The sequence below is a fragment of the Podarcis bocagei genome (genome assembly GCF_964188305.1).
Source record: "Podarcis bocagei genome assembly, chromosome: 3".
NCBI lineage: Eukaryota > Metazoa > Chordata > Lepidosauria > Squamata > Lacertidae > Podarcis > Podarcis bocagei.
The window spans coordinates 102,311,486-102,331,262 of NC_138127.1; the positions used below are offsets into that span (position 1 = coordinate 102,311,486).

At 44.8% G+C, this 19,777-nt stretch overlaps 1 protein-coding gene across 1 annotated transcript in view; it reads left to right on the forward strand.

The window, feature by feature from the left end:
• PAPOLG (poly(A) polymerase gamma) overlaps nt 1-1,285 on the forward strand; it is a 43,880-nt gene extending 42,595 nt beyond the window's left edge. Inside the window, exon 22 of the mRNA XM_081188560.1 lies at nt 45-1,285. The gene's annotated coding sequence lies outside the window, so the exon portion shown is untranslated. The remainder of the gene's footprint in view (nt 1-44) is intronic.
• The last annotated feature ends 18,492 nt before the right edge of the window (nt 1,286-19,777 follow it).

The following is a 19,777-nucleotide window of genomic DNA, read 5'->3' on the forward strand; positions in this document are numbered from 1 at the left end:
TCTTTGTTTAAACTGATTTAATCTTATGTAAATTTCACTCTGCAGGTGCTGCACCATCTGAACTGTTGCCAAAAATATATTCCAAGATGCTATTGCCCAAAATCCATGGCCCCGTGTGCCTGCGATTTGGATATTTGTTCCCTTGGACTGTGTCTACTTCACGTTCACTGTGCGGATGCATAGCTTCATTTTAAGTCTCGTGTTGTTGTCTTGAGTGGAAAACGTCTTTTGTTATAAAAATCCAAAAAAAATGTCTTGTGCCTATTTTTCCCGAAAGGGGTGTCATGCAGACAGCTTGGCTATGGTGGATTCCCCAGTAGCACAGGCCGTCTGGATCTCCCCCCTTAAAACATATTCTTTACACAGTTGGCAGCTCTAATCAGGAAACCCACGAGCAATTTTAGCGGCGTGGAAAGGTGGATACTGCTCCACTTAAACTGTTAAATTTCATGAATTAGGTGATTCTTGTGAAATTGATTGGAATAATTTTACGCACAGGCGATTCTGTGTGTGTCAAGGGTGCTTCTCCTTTTGAAAGGCAAATTTGTAGAATTAGGCACCTATACCTATGCACTGTGTTCATTTTCCCATAAAAACTGCTTCCCATGGAGGCCCACAAAACGAAAACCTAGGACACAATCCACCCATAGTTTAAGAACATAAATGCTCCATGGATCGTAATGAGAGGTGAGCATGGCTTTCTCTCACTACTCCTCTTCCCTGTCCTATTTGACATCCATGAGAGTTAAATGTGATTCAGTTTTAATTGGATTGCACTCTGGGTTTTTTTTATTAAAAAAATTAAAATTCAAGAAAAAACTTAAATCTGCCACAATACTGAATTGTCTGGAATAATTTCTGACACTTGAACTTTGGAACTGTCTGAAGGCTTTGCTGTATGGCCTTAGCACAAGTAATTTGGATTGTGAGTTTTATTGGCTGAAATCTCAAAACTGTTGCTCATACCTTGTCCAGATTATATAAAAATTCCTGACCTGCCTTTTTTAGTTTACCTATTTTCTGTCAGCTGTGACTATAAATGCAGGCAGGGCTGGAATATTGAGTTTTACTGGAGTCTGGACAACGTACTATTATGAATAACCTGCCTAGAATCAACACTGCCCAATTTAACACCACTGCACTCATGTTGCCAAAATATCTCCCAAAATTTGCTCTCCACCTTCAAATCAATCTCCAGAAGTGTTAGGAACAATTACTGTTTACAAATCTTAAATTATGTGTTGTCTTGTGTTTTTGTAATGAGGGGGGAAAAAAGATAATGTATATTCAGAGTATTTTTGTATGTATTGTAAAATATCATCTTTTCAAAGAAAAATTTAAAAAACTCTAGTCTCTCATCTGCTTTGTTTGTGTGTGGTCTGAGACCCAATTACATTTCGACCTAGTTAAAATGTCGACCAACTTCCCCCTAAGCTGTCATTCTGATGGGATTCCTTTTTCTCATTGCAATCAGGAGTATAGAAGGTGCCTCCTACTTAGAATGCCAGTAAATGCAGCTTCTGCAAAGCATTAGTGGTAGAAGTTGCATCTCTCAGTCAGTATCCAAGCTGTGGAGTTGCTGTTTCACAAGACTGATTCCCAGCATGGATAAATGCATGCATGCGTTATGTGCTAAGAGCTGGTGTAAGAGAGTTTCTAAGGCAGCGGTTCTCAACTTGTGGGTCCCCAGATGTTGTTGGGCTACAACTCCCATCACCCCTGAGCTCTGGCCTTGCTAGCTAGGGGTGATGGGAGTTGTAGTTCAACAACATCTGGGAACCCACAGGTTGAGAAAGGCTGGTCTGCGGGATGCAGAAGCCTTTGAATAAAATTCCACCTTTCAAAAGCTGTTAGAATATGGGGCTTATCATAGCTGTCAACTTACAGATTTGAAAATAAGGGGCCAGCAGCCTCGAAAATAAGGGTCCAGCAGCCAAAATAAGGGATTTTAGTCAACCGGCAGCCAAACAAAGCCTCAAGCGGTGGTTCCCACAGCGCAGCAACCCGGCAAAGGGGATACAGCAAGGAAAATCACTGTCACCTCTCCGCTGGGAAGCCCTGAGCAAAGGCGAGTCCCCAGGCAACGCGGCTGATTTGATTGGCACAAGGCATGCAAGCTCCACCCCCCAGTCGTTCTTAGACTCCTTATTGGGTGAGCAACGCAGCCAAGCAACACAGTTGGAGCCTCCTTCCTCCCTGGCCGGCAGGGAGGGAGGGAGAGGAGCTGCTTCCTTTGAAACCCGGGAAATTTAAGGGACATCATCAATAAGGGACATAGCGCTGGGTTAAGGGAGTTTCCCGCCAAATAAGGGACGGTTGACAGCTATGGGGCTAATGCCAATCTTCACAGATAGGCTGTTGGGATGATACAGAAGCAATGGGGGGTTAGGATTGGGTCAACTGAAAAGGCCCTTAAGTCACACTGTTGAGTACATCCACTGAATTAATTGGGTATGGCCAACTTGAACACATTGACTTTGGACTCATGCACACTTTTGCTTGTCTCATTCCTAGAAAGCACGGATCCAACCGGTTTTCTGTTTGCCCCACCACTTTCTCCAGGAAAACCTGCTCTTTACCATTGAATGGGAGCAAGCGCCAATCTACAGAAAACCCAGCTGACATTTGTTCCCATTCAGCAGGTGTGTGTGGACAAGACTTTAATTGGATCTTCAGCGAGTATGACATAGCTGGATGCAGCCCCGTGACTTCTTGAAAGTAGGGCAATTGGGAGCGTGGTGTTAGTTGGCGACTATGGCACACTTGGAAGTTTAACATTTTGGTAGTCCATGCGTTTACAGCAATGATGGCCAAACTTGGCCCTCCAGCTGTTTTGGGACTACAGTTCCCATTATCCCTGACCACTGGTCCTGTTAGCTAGGGATGATGGGAGTTGTAGTCCCAAAACAGCTGGAGGGCCAAGTTTGGCCATCACTGGTTTGCAGCATAGAGTTGTTTCTGCAGCATACCCCAGTTAGCAACAGCGAAAACTTTCAAAACTAACTCTAGACATGTGAAAGCAGTCCAAGCCGGATGTAACTGTTGGTGTCCAGGATGTTGCATCTAGGTGTCCAGACGTAGCAGTGGGCATATTGGACCCAACAGAACACCCAAAACAGCAAACCTGGCTTTTGAAGAGGGGAGCAACCCATCCCAAAACGAGCTGGCTATGCACCTATTCTTGGATCACCAGTTCAACACTACCTGTGTCTTGCCTAGATTAAGTTTGGAAGTGGATTGGATAAGAAGGAATGAACAACCTTGGGGTCTCTGTTCACAATCATACTCCAGTTTAAAACAAAGCAAACTAACTCGGTTCTTTAGCCATACCAGTCGTACCTGGGTCCAAATCTCTTACTCCTTCCATGTAAAGTGGCACAGGAGACAACAGAAGTACCTTACAGGGCGCTGGGCATAGCAGACTCCTACTAGCACGTTCTGCAACCAGGAATAACTTGATGCGTTTCAGCACTGTTCTCCCCATTTGTCAATGTGCAATGGTGTTGAAAGCTGCTGAATGTCTAGGTAGGACATGGGTAAGCAAACTAAGGCCCAGGGGCTGGATCTGGCCCAATTGCCTTCTAAATCTGGCCTGTGGGCGGTCCAGGAGTCCGCGTGTTTTTACATGAGTAGAATGTGTCCTTTTATTTAAAATGCATCTCTGGGTTATTTGTGGGGCATAGGAAAATTTGTTCATTATTATTTTTCCAAAATATAGTCCGGCCCCCCACAAGGTCTGAGGGACAGTGGACCGGCCCCCTGCTGAAAAAGTTTGCTGACCCCTGGTCTAGGAGAACCTAACAGGGTTGCATGTGCCCCTTCTAAGCCTTGTTCTATACTAAAGCAACTTTACTGAGCATGCCCAATGGTCAGGGGTGATAGGACCACCATAAGTCCCCTACCCCCTTCACCAAGGTGACCAGAGCATGATGCTTTGGGACTGAAACTCCACCTGAGCAACTTGCCCAAGTGTGGAATATTTGCGACTCAATAGTAATTATTGAGCTCCGAGGGAATCTCATGAGAACTTTGAAAATAAACAATACAAGCCTCCAGTAGTCTCATTTTAATGTGGCTGGTCTATCATCCTCGTCCAGGCACCCATTAGCAATTTCCATAATCCCAATCAGCTAGCTCCACCCGGAAAGATTTTGCAAGCCAGGAAGGATAAGTTGAGCGTGCAGCTAATAGGCCTCCAGCAGGAATCTGGTAAACATCCTCAGGTTGCATAAACTGATAATATCCGTGTTGGTATAATGAGGTGGTGATCTGGACACAACTTGGTACCATTGGAATTGTAACTTAAACAAATACTCATAAAGTCCTTCATGCATGAATAATTTTTTTTAATAATATTTATTAACTTTTCCAAATTTATACAAAAAAGACAAAAAACAAAAATAAAAACACAAAATACAAAAATACAAAAATTAAAAAGACATATAATTTCATTCACCCATTTTCTTAGACTTATTTCTCGGACCTCCTCATACCTCCCCTTTTTGTATTCCAATTCTAATTATTCATTCAGCAAATCCTCATCCTCAATTTTCACTTAATTTTACACCTTTCTTTCTTCTTTTTTCCCCAATTATCTTAATCATTACAGCTAGTAACCACCTTCATGCATGAAATTACTAAGTGGTCACAACAGGTGTCTTGAGAGTTCCTCCCCTCCCAACAACCAAGGTCCAGATTGTAAACCCCTTACTACCTGGAAAAGATTTGCTGGCTGGCTCAACAGCATCAGGGAGAAAAGATAAATAGACCCAAAGAAACCATTTATGTATAACCAGGAGACACTGATGGAGGAGTGTCTCCCTTTGGTCCTCTATATGCTGGTGGACTGCAGCTCCCATATCCTTTATTGTCTCCACCCCCATCGTTCTGCCTGGACACTGAGGTCCAGTGCTGAGGGCCTTCTGACAGCTCCCTCACTGTGAGAAGCCAAGTTACAGGGAACCAGGCAGAGGGCCTTCTCGGTAGTGGCACCTGCCCTGTGGAACACCCTCCCACCAGATATGAAAGAGTACAAGGCAGCCCTGTTTAGGGAAGCTTTTAATGTTTGAGGCATTACTGTATTTCAATATTGTGTTGGAAGCCGCCCAGAGTGGCTGGGGAAACCCAGCCAGATGGGCGGGGTATAAATAATAATATATTATTATTATTATTATTATTATTATTATTATTATTATTATTATTATTATTATTTATTACGCTTTATTTTAGAGCATCACAGAACCGCGAACAAAGTGGAATAATGTGTGGACTGTCCAGTATGAATCCACCACTATTGCACTATTATTGTGTCAATGACATTTTGCAAAATATATCTGTGAAAATTCCCTGCTCCTCCACATGCAGCTGCTGGGTGACCTTGGGCCAGTCACACTTCTCTGAAGTATCTCAGCCCCACTCACCTCAGAGTGTTTGTTGTGAGGGAAGAAGGGAAAGGAGAATGTTAGCCGCTTTGAGACTCCTGAAGGGGAGTGAAAGGCGGGATATCAAATCCCAAAACTCTTCTTAAAATGCAGCTTCTTGCACTGGGGAACAAACACAAAACTTAACAGCTCTAAGCTGAAGAGGTAGGACAGAAATCCTTTTTGTGGTTGCCTTGATTCCCATGTTAGCCCTGGGAAAAGACTGCCAGGCCAGATGTTTTCCTTCAACGCTTACAGGTGAGGCTCACCTCACCTGCCCAAGGTTGTCACACAAACTCCTCCCTTTTTTATGGCACCAAGAGTGCTGATGAAACCCAGGGAACAGGTGCTATGAAGAAACTTGCTGATGAGGTTGATTTCTCCTCTGTCAACACCAGCTTTTCTCATTTAGAACGCTTACATCCATTGCGTTACAGAAGAAAGTTCTCGCAGCAGTTTATATAGCATAAAATGGGGGGGGGGGGACAGACAGGCGACAGCAGCAGCTCTTGAAAGTATATGTGGAGGTGGAGGAAACCATCGGATGTGCTGGAGGGACATGGGGAGGGAGAGCGATGTGGAAGCTATTATTGCATTGGCAGAGGTGTCTCACAGAAAACTACTTTATACTGAGTCGGACCATCTACTTTTATATTGTCTACATTGATAGGCAGTGGCTCTCCAGGGTTTGGGGAAGGAGTCTGTCAGCCTTGTGGTCTAAACCACTGAGCCTCTTGGGCTTGCTGATCGGAAGGTCGGCGGTTCGAATCCCTGCAATGGGGTGAGCTCCCGTTGCTCTGACCCAGCTCCTGTCAACCTAGCAGTTCGAAAGCACACCAGTTCAAGTAGATAAGTAGGTACCACTGCGGCGGGAAGGTAAACGGCATTTCCATGCGCTCTGGTTTCCGTCACGGTGTCCCGTTGCACCAGAAGCGGTTTAGTCCCAGAAAATTGTCTGTGGATAAACGGCGGCTCCCTCAGCCTGAAAGCAAGATGAGCGCCGCAACCCCATAGTCGTCTTTGACTGGACTTAACCATCCAGGGGTCCTTTACCTTTTACCTTTTTACCCTGTCAGCCTTAACTGGAGACACCAGAGATTGCACCTGGGACCTTCTGTATACAAGACCAGGTGTTCTACCACTGAGCATATGTTCCACTACAGTGGTACCTCGGGTTACATACACTTCAGGTTACAGACTCCACTAACCCAGAAATAGTACCTCGGGTTAAGAACTTTGCTTCAGGATGAGAACAGAAATCGTGCAGCGGCAGCAGTGGGAGGCCCCATTAGCTAAAGTGGTGCTTCAGGTTAAGAACAGTTTCAGGTTAAGAACGGATCTCCGGAACGAATTAAGTACTTAACCCAAGGTACCACTGTATTCTCTTTGGGTCAAAGACTGATGACTTTGTGAATGTACCCACAAGGAGATTATAAGCCCCCAGTTAAGGGGTTGGGAAGAGAGAATGAGTAACAGCAGTGAAGTTTGGTAGCTGCAGTAGGAGAAACCAACTTCAATATTGGCACCTACCCACAGAGCACAAACATGACAGCCGGTGCTAGGAGCGGTAGGAGGCAAAGGGGTTATTATTTATTTCCATATTTATCATCAGCACTTTCCTACTAACACATCAAAGCGGCATACAGCATGCAGTCACAAAATCGGCAAAAAGCATCTATTAGGAACAGAATTAAATACCAGTTGGGCTTTGAAAAAGAGAACATTCATATTGCAGGGGCCTGCATAAACAAAATAGTTTTCAAAAGATGCCTGCAAGATGAGAGGAATGGTTATTTGCTAATATGGATCAGGAGGAAACAGAAGCTCAGCCAAACCTGAAATCCCTTAATTCTCTTCTCAGAATTTGAATGTATTCAAAGTGAAAGCTCTTTGGGAATATTGGCTGTGTTTCAGCAAGCTACAGCTCGCTTTTGTAGTCACGCCACAGGAACTATTATCGGGGTTACCTACTTTTACTTATCTAAATATTGGGATGGGGGAAAGGGAAGAGCTCCAACACTTCCAGACCGTAGCTGTTTTGCAGATGGGATTCAAGTGGCAAATTTAGGTTGCCCAGCTGAAATGGATTTTCTGCTCTTGCACAACGGAATCCACTTCCAAAATAAATCAGGTTTCTCCCGCGCCCCAGTCAAAGTGATTGGAAAGTGTGGGGCAAACAACTGCTTGATGTGACATCATATAGCAGCAGTGGGGAATCTCCCCATTTGGCCCTCAAGGCCATTTTGGTCAGGCCAGGCCACACCCACCTGCCTGGAGTGCCATACATATATGATGTCAGGTGTGAATGAACTTTATTACGGTCTCAGACCAGAATTTTAAAAAAGCATATAGATAAAATAGCAGTTAGGATTTTTTTAACCGATAATTGTTAGAGCAAATGAGGACAAGGAAACAGGCATATGATAAAACTCCTGGATAAAATACAAGATTAAACACGGATAATGGATGGATAAAAAACTGATAATTAAAACAGATAAGAACTAAAAACAAAGACACGCAGTTAAAACAACTGTAAGAGCATAAGAACTAAAAGACTCGCAGTTAAAACAACTATAAGGGGCTGCAGAGTAGAAGCCTCTTAAATGGAGGACACTCACAACATTAGAAACTGCTGTGCAAATATGGTTAAAACAGACGATTAAAACAATGTACAACACTAAATTTAGCAACTATGTACAACAATAAATTGTCCCAAGGAGTTGACTCAGAATCACCCATGGAACCGTGTTTGGGGCTTTTCATGCCGGACTATTTTGAGTTGGGGGGTGGTCTGCGCCTACAGATCCAGTACACAGAATCTGGCGACCATCCAGGTCATCTTCTGATCTTTGCCTTTGTCAGGTGTGGGGCAGGTCAAGATGTAGCTGGGCCACAAGAGTTTGCAAGCACTGCAGTTCAGCTGAACCTGCACATCCTGTCTGTAGTGCCCTGAATGTCTGTTTGCAAGGCCCGACAATCAGCTAAACATTGCAAACAATCAGCTAGTCATTGTAGAGGGCTCTGCCCAGCATTTTGAAGCTCCGAGAGTCAGCTGATCAAAGCACTATGCACCACACTGGGCTTTGCAACCTCAGGTGATTGACAGGTGGACCCACCCCCCTGTCAAACCTGTCCCACAACGGTTGGCTCCAGCTTGCAAGACCCATTGTACAACCCTCCCCACAGACAAATCAGGATGAGCATGAAATCTCACAAGCTTTGTGCAAATGAATCAGGACGATTGCTCAATAACCAGGTAGTCTGAAAGTGACCACCAGGGATGTTTAACTTGTGTATTTCCAGCAGGGCCCATGGGTGAGTTGTTTTGCTACAAACAGCTGTTTTTATAGCCTTTACAGTGGTTGTTGAGAAGACAGCACTGCTTGGTTTGGAGTCCATGTTGTTCATTACCATGGTTTCCTGGCGGTTCTCATGCCACACTCATCTCATGCTGAGAAAATGTACAAATCAAGCCCTCGAGGCATCAGTCCCACCAACTTTTGACTAAATAGGTCAGGGTGGCCTCCTTTGTCAGCATGTCTTCTAAGGCTGCCATTTCAGAATCCTCACTCCATGAACACTGCAAGCTAAACTGGAGTAAAGGTAAAGGTAAAGGGACCCCTGACCATTAGGTCCAGTCTCGACTGACTCTGGTGTTGCAGTGCTCATCTCGCTTTATTGGCCGAAGGAGCTGGCGTACAACTTCCGGGTCATGTGGCCAGCATGACTAAGCCACTTCTGGCGAACCAGAGCAGTACATGGAAACGCCGTTTACCATCCTGCCAGAGTGGTACCTATTTATCTACTTGCACTTTGACGTGCTTTCGAACTGCTAGGTTGGAAGGAGCAGGGACCAAGCAATGGGAGCTCACCCAGTCGCGGGGATTCGAACCGCCGACCTTCTGATCGGCAAGTCCTAGGCTCTGTGGTTTAACCCACAGCGCCACCCGCGTCTCTTCTAAACTGGAGTGCTTTCCCCAATTGGTAGTTTATAGTTTCTTTGCCTCTTCTGTGTGTGCTTTGGAAGACTGGTACAAGATATAATCTATCCTTCCCCATTACGTGGTACTGGCTTAATGCTGCAATAAAAGGCGCATCACTGATGCCATGGAAGTGCTATAGCTAAAGAATGGAGGAAGAACAAATGGGAAGCTGGACGGCTGTAGCTTTGTCTGCAGACGGTTCCAGGTTCAGTCCCTAATCTCCAGGTAAGACTTTGAGGAACTCCCTTCCTGAAACGCCGTAGTAGACAATATTGAGCTAATAGTCTGACCCATTGCTAAAATAGATGGAAAGGCATGAGAGACGAAATAGCCCCATTATTATTAATTTATTTTTTATAACACCCTGTACTCACAGGTCACAGGGCGGGCCGTTCACAGTAGGATAATATCTTCATACAATAGGATTGTTTTATTAGAGGAGGTAGATTATTGGAAGTGAGTGCCCCAAATATAGGTTTCAACAAGCAACGCTTGGATTGAGCCCAGACTGATTTCTCCTTGCCAGCAATGGCGTTGAGAACTTCAAGAGATAACCAAATGAAAAGAAATGTAGGCTGGGGAAAATGAAAGTTGTGTCATGCGTGGCTTTAAGTACTCTTCATACCGTGTGCCACAACTGTAATTATAATACTGCCAATCCTACTGAACGAGTAGGGCATTTCCACAGCTAGTGCGCTGAAGCCAAGATTCGGTGTTGATTTGTTTTGACGGGAAACGTACAAATAAGCATACCAACTTGCATATTTCCTCACAAGTTACATAGCAACCTGCGTGGCAAGAAATGTTTAAAAACGAGGTCCTGCGCAGCTCATTGTGTGATCTTTGGGGCTCAGAAAATGGATGGAAAGCACTTTGCAGGAGAGGGCATAACCCTTCACTTGTAATTGTAATTGTGGTTTTCGTTTAATCTGTATCCTGCCATTTTCAGCAGGGAAGAATCAAAGTGCCCAACACTATTTATATGTTTTGGCATTCCTTTATGACATATACAGTGGTAACTCAGGTTACATATGCTTCAGGTTACATATGCTTCAAGTTACAGACTCCGCTAACCCAGAAATATTACCTCAGGTTAAGAACTTTGCTTCAGGATAAGAACAGAAATTGTGCTCCGGCGGCACGGCAGCAGCAGGGGGCCCCATTAGCTAAAGTGGTGCTTCAGGTTAAGAACAGTTTCAGGTTAAGAACGGATCTCCGGAACGAATTAAGTACTTAACCTGAGGTACTACTGTACAGCAAACTTTGCTATTTTTAACTCATGCACTGCTACCAACTCTATATGCCTATTATATAGTTTTGTTTACCATCTTTTAATTCTGGCCGGCTGTTAGAATTGTTCTCTCTATTTTATATACCTTATAAAATGAAATAATAATAATAAACTTTACTGAAGAGGAGGAGGAGGAGGAGGAGCTCCTATCTCTACAGGGCTCGCATTTTCCCAGCAGTAGTTGTGTACTGAATCTGATTTATTGCTGGAAGAATAAAAACTGAACTTTGTGGCTGCAGTTTGAGAGCAAGGTGTGGCTTGAAATATGTTCTGGTTTATTTACCCACTCACCCAGCAGCTCCATGGAAATCAATCACTCCTTTTGAATTGAGGATAGTATTATGGGATTGCTTTACTGCAGAGGCAGAGAAACTGGTGGGGGAGAGGGCGTGGAATCAATTTGCAGTTGCATTCTGTACTCCCGGCGGCTACTCAGAGGTCCATAGGAAGCCTGGAAGCAGAGCCTACGTAAGTGCAAAAGCAGCTGCCTCCACCTGTGATTCTCAGCAAATTCAGAGGCATTTGCCTCTTCCAACATTACAATTCCCAGCACCTTTAATAAGCTGGGTGATGGTTTTCCCATTAGTGATGTATGGAAGTGAGAGCTGGACCATAAAGCAGGCTGATCGCCGAAGAATTGATGCTTTTGAATTATGGTGCTGGAGGAGACTCTTGAGAGTCCCATGGACTGCAAGAAGATCCAACCTCTCCATTCTGAAGGAAATCAGCCCTGAGTGGAGTGCTCACTGGAAGGGCAGATCGTGAAGCTGAGGCTCCAATACTTTGGTCACCTCATGAGAAGAGAAAACTCCCTGGAAAAGACCCTGATGTTGGGAAAGATGGAGGGCACAAGGAGAAGGGGACGACAGAGGACGAGATGGCTGGACAGTGTTCTCAAAGCTACCAGCATGAGTTTGACCAAACTGCGGGAGGCAGTGGAAGACAGGAGTGCCTGGCATGCTCTGGTCCAGGGGGTCACAAAGAGTCGGACACGACTAAACAACTAAACAACAACAACAACAAGCAGCATGTGTGTACTTTAAATCTACGGTGTGTACACAGCCAAAGTTTCCTTTCACCATCCTCATCCCACCGCCACCCCTGCCCAAATCACAGCTCGTAACTAAAAACATTTATCCAGTCCTTCCTCATCCAAGAGTCTTCCTCAAGTGGATTGGCAACCTGTCTCTCTCATTTGGAAAGCAAAACTGGTGAGAAGCTATGAAAAGAATTGCAAACCTTTAAAAAAACCATTTCAGGTGTTCATTAACTAGGATGGCCATGTGCCCTGCTTTTCAGAGGACAGGTCTCCTATTTCAAGGCCTGCCTGGTCCAAGTCTGGTTTAACTCCAGAAAAGGAGAGCGGATGAGACCTTGAAGTAGCCAATTAGCTCCTGGGCAGCGATTAGCTCCTGATTACAGCCTTCCCCATTATGGTGAAATGTAGGGAAGCTTTTAATGTTTAACAGAGCATTGTATTTTAATATTTTGTTGAAGCCGCCCAGAGTGGCTGGGGAAACCCAGCCAGATGGGCGGGGTGAAGGTGGTGAGGACAAGGGGTATAAATACCTTATTTTTTGCCCTATAGGACACACTTTTTCTCCTCCAAAAATGAAGGGGAAATGTGTGTGCGTCCTATAGGGAGAATGCAGGCTTTCGCTGAAGCCTGGAGAGCGAGAGGGGTCGGTGCGCACCGACCCCTCTCGCTCTCCAGGCTTCAGGAAGCTCTCTGCAAGCCTTGGGAGCCCAGCGGGAGTTCCCGTCGGGCTCCCTAGGCTTGCAGATAGCAGCCTGTATCTCGAAGCTTGGGGCGCGCCCCGGGCTTCGGTTCCCCGACCTGGTTTGGAGGCTGGCGGCGGGGAGAAGTGCGCTTCTCCCCGCCGCCAGCCCCACAAGCTCAGGGGACAGCGGGGAGGGGGAATGCCGCCATCCCGCTGTTCCCCGACCTGGTTTGGGCTTCAGGCAGATATCCGCAAGGCGTGGGAGTCCGGCAGGAAGTTGCACCGGTCTCCCAAGGCTTGCGGAGAGCTGCCTGTTCTGGGGGCTGGGGGGGGAAATAATTTTTTTTCTTTATTCCCCCCCCCCCCAAATAACTAGGTGCGTCCTATGGGCCAGTGCGCCCTATGTGGCGGAAAATACGGTAATTTATTATTATTATTATTATTATTATTATTATTATTATTATTATTTTATTTACATGCAGGTCTCGCTTTATGAAGGTTTGCTCTGTAAAAATCCCCTCATCCTCCATTTTAATTTCCCACAATGCCCCAGCACAATGCTATGCCAGGGGCATTGTGGGAAATTATAATGAATACCCGCCTCTGCTGCTAGTGCCGATGGTGGGCCCCACCATGTCAATGGGTCTCTGTCAGTTGCCCTGGAATGCAGGTGCTAGGTCAAGTTTAGGGCTAGTGTTTGTTGCCCCTCGCGGCAGAAATACCACGGCCATCCCAGAGCCTCCCTTTCCGACTCCTTTTCATGCCCCTTGCCTCTTTGCTTTTTGAGGTTGCTTGCGATGCAAGCCTCTTGAAGTGAGGCTGAAGACATCCACCCACCTGCCCACATCAAAGCTAGTACAGCAACAGTGATCTTTTGGCAGTGTGGGGGTGGACAGTCTACATAACATGAAACGTCACTGGCAGAAATCTGAAAATGTCAAAGTATGGCCACGGTTAAGATTTCAGTCCCGGTGGCACCCGCCAGTCAGACTGGGAAGGGGCATTTCTCTCACAGCTGCTGTTTTATTTATTTTTGTCATCGCAATCAGCTTTGTGTGTATGCGTGTGCTGTCATCACTCAAGGCAGCAAGCAACGATAAGGTAAATGCAATAAAACACCAACTATAAAGTGGGGGAAATGGGTATCTTCCAGGAATAAAAACAGCAGGCCCTGCCTCGTTTCCCCTCGTGAAAGTGGACCCACAGAGAAACAGGGCTTTGTAACCATCTTGGTCGTTGCCTGGCCTGCTCCTCCAGTCAGCAAGTGTGTGTCATCAGTCCAACACACAGCAACAAGGGCAGGAGGAGACAAGCATCACCTCCTATTTCTTAACACTTGCTGAATCCAGGGGTTCAAAGGGTCTCGGCGTTCGGCCTACTCCCCCCCCCCCGTCCACCCTACTCAAGCTCACAAAGCTATGTAATACTATTTTATAATATAGGGTTTTTAATTTTAAAAATACAAAAATAAAAAAATAAATATTTTATTTTTAAAATGCTGCTTTTATTTTCATTTTGATTTTCTTTTAGGTTAACTTGCTTTTAATATATGATCTTATCAGTATGTTCCATATGCTAGGTAAACTGCTCAGAGGTTCTGATGATTAAGTTACAAATTCCATTAAATAAAATATATTACACAGTGTTTTTTTCCTCTGGGGGGACACAGGGGTACCCTAAACATTTTGTGAATCTAATTTTGGCCTCATTGAAGGACAGTATTTCAATATGAGTAGGAAAATGAGAGTACGCCTTAACATATTTTTTTAAGAAACACTGTATATACATTAACAGGGTCGCACACACAGTGATTCTTATCTGAAAGGCCCCTGCAAGGTCTCCACCCTGCTGTTTGTCTGGGGTTGGAAACAGTGGGCAGACCCTCACTATAAAGCACATGTAACATACTTTCCAATCTCATGAGTTATCCCCCCCCCAAAGAATCCTGAGAAGGCAAGCTTGTTAATAGTGTTGTACGGCATAGCTTGCTGGGAATTGTAGCTCTGTGAGGTGTAAATGATGGCTCCTGGGGTTTTTCTGGGTAAAGGACTTGAAGGACCAACTCCATCCCTATCGTCCAGCCCGGACACTGAGGTCCAGCTCCAAGGGCCTTCTGGCGGTTCCCTCCCTGTAAGAAGTGAGCTTACAGGGAACCAGGCAGAGGGCCTTCTCGGTAGTGGCACCCGCCCTGTGGAACGCCCTCCCATCAGATGTCAAGGAAATAAACAACTATCTGACTTTTAGAAGACATCTGAAGGCAGCCCTGTTTAGGGAAGTTTTTAATGTTTGATGTGTTATTGTGCTTTTAATTCTGTTGGGAGCCGCCCAGAGTGGCTGGGAAAACCCAGCCAGATGGGCGGTGTATATATATATTTAATAATAATAATAATAATAAAGTCATGTGCTTTAAATATGCATTGAATGTGCTTTAAATGCTTGCTGTGGGTTTGCCCAGAAGTTTGTCGGGATTTGCAGAATGCTGTGTGAGATAGTAAGTCTGCAGGCTTGAGGTTGCTAGCGGATGCAACTGGCTGACCCACTTTCTATGGAAGTGCTGGGTCAGGAAGACTCAGCAGCAATGTGCTGTCAGTTGATTGGCTGTCATCGGTTTAAAAGGGAAGCCTGTCCAGCAGTAATTGGGTGCTGTAGAAGAGTGTGGTCAGAGAGAGAGAGAGATAGAAAGGTCTTCCTATTTGCCTTAAGGTGCAGCAAGGTACTCTGTATGAACTGCTCGTGTATTATAGCCTGGAGATTATTGTATATATTTGTATATATATGTAACTCACAATAAATATACTGCACTGCACTGAAGAACCTGGAACTCTGAGCATTTCTGCCAAAGCGCAGCCGGGAATTCGCAAAAAGGTTTCCCTTATAATGGGGTAACCCATAGCTTACTGGGAGAACACATGTTCGCCTTCCGACCTGAAGGGCTCATCTTCCAGCGTCATAACTTTTATATGCCTGTTGTCTTTGTCCATGGGATTTTCTTGGCAGGGATACTGAAGTGGGTTGCCAGTTCCTGCTCCAGGTGGATCACGTTTGGTCAAAACTATCCACTATGACCTGTCCATCTTGGGTGGCCTTGCACGGCATAGCTCATAGCTTCTCTGAGTTATTCAAGCCCCTTTGCCACGGCAAGGCAGTGATCCATGAAGGGGACATGTTTCATAGCATCATCATCATCATCATCATCATCATCATCATCATCATAATAAATTATTTATACCCCGCCCATCTGGCTGGGCTTCCCCAGCCACTCTGGGTGGCTTCCAACAAAATATTAAAATACCGTAATACATCAAACATTAAAAACTTCTCTAAACAGGGCTGCCTTCAGATGTCTTCTAAAAGTCTGGTAGTTGTTGTTCTCTTTGACATTTGGTAAGAGGGCGTTCTACAGGGAGGGCGCCACTACCGAGAAGGCCCTCTGCCCGGTTCCCTGTAACTTGGCTTCTCACAGTGAGGGAACTGCCAGAAGGCCCTCGGCACTGGACCTAAGTGTCCTGGTAGAACAATGGGGGTGGAGACGCTCCTTCAGGTATACAGGACCGAGGCCGTTTAGGGCTTTAAAGGTCAGCACCAACACTTTGAATTGTGCTCGGGAACATACTGGGAGCCAATGTAGGTCTTTCAAGACCGGTGTTATATGGTCTCGGCGGCCGCTCCCAGTCACCAGTCTAGCTGCCGCATTCTGGATTAGTTGTAGCTTCCGGGTCACCTTCAAAGATACCCCCACATAGAGCACATTGCAGTAGTCCAAGCGGGAGATAACCAGAGCATGCACCACTCTGGCGAGACAGTCCGCAGGCAGATAGGGTCTCAGCTTGCTGGTAAACAGCTGCCCTGGACACAGAATTGACCTGTGCCTCCATGGACAGCTGTGAGTCCAAAATGACTCCCAGGCTGCACACCTGGTCCTTCAGGGGCACAGTTACCCCACTGAGGACCAGGGAGTCCTCCAAACCAGCCCGCCTCCTGTCCCCCAAAATCAATACTTCTGTCTTGTCAGGATTCAACCTCAATCTGTTAGCCGCCATCCATCCTATCCTATCCAGTTAAAAGGCTCTTAGGCAGCAAAGCTGGCCTGGGAAAGATTTCTGTACATTAGACATTGGACAGTCACTGCCATGCAGTAGAGGGCAGATGATGAAATAGCCTGCTATAAGCCTGCTTTCTCTGTTTCTAGGTAACAGCCGTGTTTTGAGCTATAAACTCACGGGTTGATCTCGTTTAAGGCTCTGCTGCTTTGGGGCTATGAGGAACAAGGAACCTGATTGGGACTCTCCCATTTTATCAAACGTGTTTGCTGTTATAAATATCCCTCTGCTCATCACTTCCTGTGCTTCGTGGGCATTAATAACGGGTTGTTTTCCCATCCATTCTGTCAGGTGTCCTTATGAGAGATCGTATCATATATGACATGGACATGTATTGACATGCCAAGCTTCTGTTCAAGGCCCATCTGCTCGTGTTTAGGAAAAATAATTGGGTACACTGTTCCCAGGACTTAAAACCAAGCACACAGACACACACACAATTGAGTGATTTCATGGTTTTTCAATAATACAGTGGTGCCCCGCAAGACGAAATTAATTCGTTCCGCAATTTTTGTCGTCTAGCGAATTTTTCGTCTTGCGAATCACGAAATCCCATAGGAATGCATTGAAAATCAATTAATGCGTTCCTACGGTCAAAAAAAGTCCAAACAAAGCCAAATTTGGTACAACAACAGTTTATTAACTGCTCTTTAAAGTCACACATACTGTAAAGAGCAGTTCAAAAATTGAAGGGAAAATAAATTAACTTTATAAACAAAACATGTCTTTGTTTTTAGACAAAGGAAACAAAGCCACGAGACGTTTTCGTCTTGCGAAGCAAGCCCATAGGGAAATTTCGTCTTGCAAGGCAAATCGAAAATGGAAAAACCTTTCGTCTAGCAAGTTTTTTGTCTTGCGAGGTATTCGTCTTGCGAGGTACCACTGTACTGATTTTATATAAGTTACTTGCCTCAGAATCTTGGAGTGCACCATCAGTCAAGTCTGAGGGAAAGCTATTGGTCACGTGATTGCAGAAGATGGGTGGAATTTGATATGGTCCAAGTCTCCCCTCAGGAGCACTTCCTCTAGGAACAGAGGAATAGCTTTGAAGTTAATATACAGGCAGTTTTATACCCCTGCCAAACGGCATCGGTATAACAGTGAACTACTGGCCACTTGGTGCCAAGGTTGCAAGGAATGGGAAGATAGATACTATCTATCACTTGTGGTGGCCCTGCATGACTTCTGGGTCAAGATTCCCAAAGAAATTTCATCTATTGACCAGCAAATTATCCCTCCTGACCCAGGTTCAGCCTTGCTTTCATCCTTTTTGGAAAATACGCAAAACACTTTGTACAAAGATTGGATGGTGCTATTGGTAACAGCAGCCAGACTGGAAGTTGCAGTAAAAAATTTTTTAAAAAATTTCCTCCACCTTTCAAAATCAATATTATGTCCCAAATCCTGGGCCCATTCAATCATAACACTCTTTACCTCTTCATCCTTTGTGTGCCTTACACATTTTCGACAGTGTATTCCTTTTACTGCTCAGCAATTCTGTCTCTATTTTTGATTTTATGCTTCCAAACCCATTTCTTTTATTGTCTTCTCTAAACACATCTTGCAGTTGGTGATATTGCAACCAATCAGTTAACTTTCCTCTCAACTCTTCAAATGACTTTAACTTTAATTTATCGTCCACTTCCATCAACAAGTATATATATGTCGCCCAATCACTTCCCATGTTTTTCTTTTTCACTGCAAAGGCCTCCAATAGTGAAAGCCACCACGGGGTTTTGCGTTCTAGCAATGTTTTATATCTATTCCAAACCTTGTATATTGATTTCCTGAAGCTGCACATCACTGGGAGCTATCAGACCCATTTTTCCTTCCTTCCTTCCTTCCTTCCTTCCTTCCTTCCTTCCTTCCTTCCTTCCTTCCTTCCTTCCTTCCTTCCTTTCCTTCTTCTTTTACCTCAGGATTATTACCAGCAACAGTGTGTTTGCTTTGGACTACATTTTCACCTCAGATCACCTCAGAGAGGATAAGGCACATGGGATGCTCTCAGCCTTATCTCCCCTCATCAAGCAACTCCTCCTTACTGCCAATACTCCCAATACTACCAAACAGCAGTACTGAGGAATATTAAGAATATGCTAAGAGTAGTGCTAGTGAATTAATTAATGGTTAGTAATTGGAAGAGGGATCATTTGCCTCCTAACACCAGCTGTGCCTGTTTCTTACAATGTCTGATTTGGCCACAGTGTCACACGCCTCCTTGGTTTCATCCCGTTTGGATTATTGTAAAGCGCTCCATGTAATGCGTTTTTGTATGCTATTCTCACCATTATATTACGTTCTGAATTCTGCAGCATTCTGCTTCTGGTGTTATGAGAGAGAGAGAGGAAAAAAACTTCTCTCCATCCACTTTCTCCATGCAATGCATAAAAACAAATACCTGCTTGCATGTTCACAACAGACCTCAAGTTTCCAGAAGTACTAAACCAGGCATCCCCAAACTCGACCCTCCAGCTGTTTTGGGACTACAACTCCCATCATTCCTAGCTAACAGGACCAGTGGTCAGGGATGATGGGAATTGTAGTTCCAAAACAGCTGGAGGGCTGAGTTTGTGGGTGCCTGTACTAAACTGAGCGGAGGGAGCAACCACACATAAAATCACCACATCCCATCTCCCCACGAATGTGGATAGGAAACCTCAAGACAGATTTGGGAGGTACAAATTTGTAAGTGCTTATGTGTGGGCGGAGAAACACAAACAAGCACACAGAAATAGTGATCTAGATACACACTAAACATCTTCTTGTGGGCACAGCCTTTGAGAGAAGCTACGGCAGTTAAATTGGCCTTGTGTATATTTTGGCAAGCCTCTACCTTTTCAGTTCCTCATCTGTAAACTGGGAACACTAAGTGATGGTAGCTGATAAGAGGCAGAGCTATAAATGTGGAATTCCCGGACTGAATCTGGCCTTTGTAGGTGGTTTCTGGAAAACAATTATCTCTTCGCTTCAGCTCTCGATTTACAGTATGAGGACAATGAAACTGATCTGACTTGAAAGGTTGTTATAAGGATTAAATGAAGACAAGGCTCTGAAATCTCTAAAAGCTTCATCCTCATTATTTATAAAGTTTATAAAGCATATTTGAAAATCAGTCATCAAAAGTCCCAGTAATTTATGTGATGTTGTTATGTTATGTTATGTTATGTTATGTTATGTTATGTTATGTTATGTTATGTTATGTTATGTTATGTTATGTTATGTTATGGTTTAGTCGTTTAGTCATTTAGTCGTGTCCGACTCT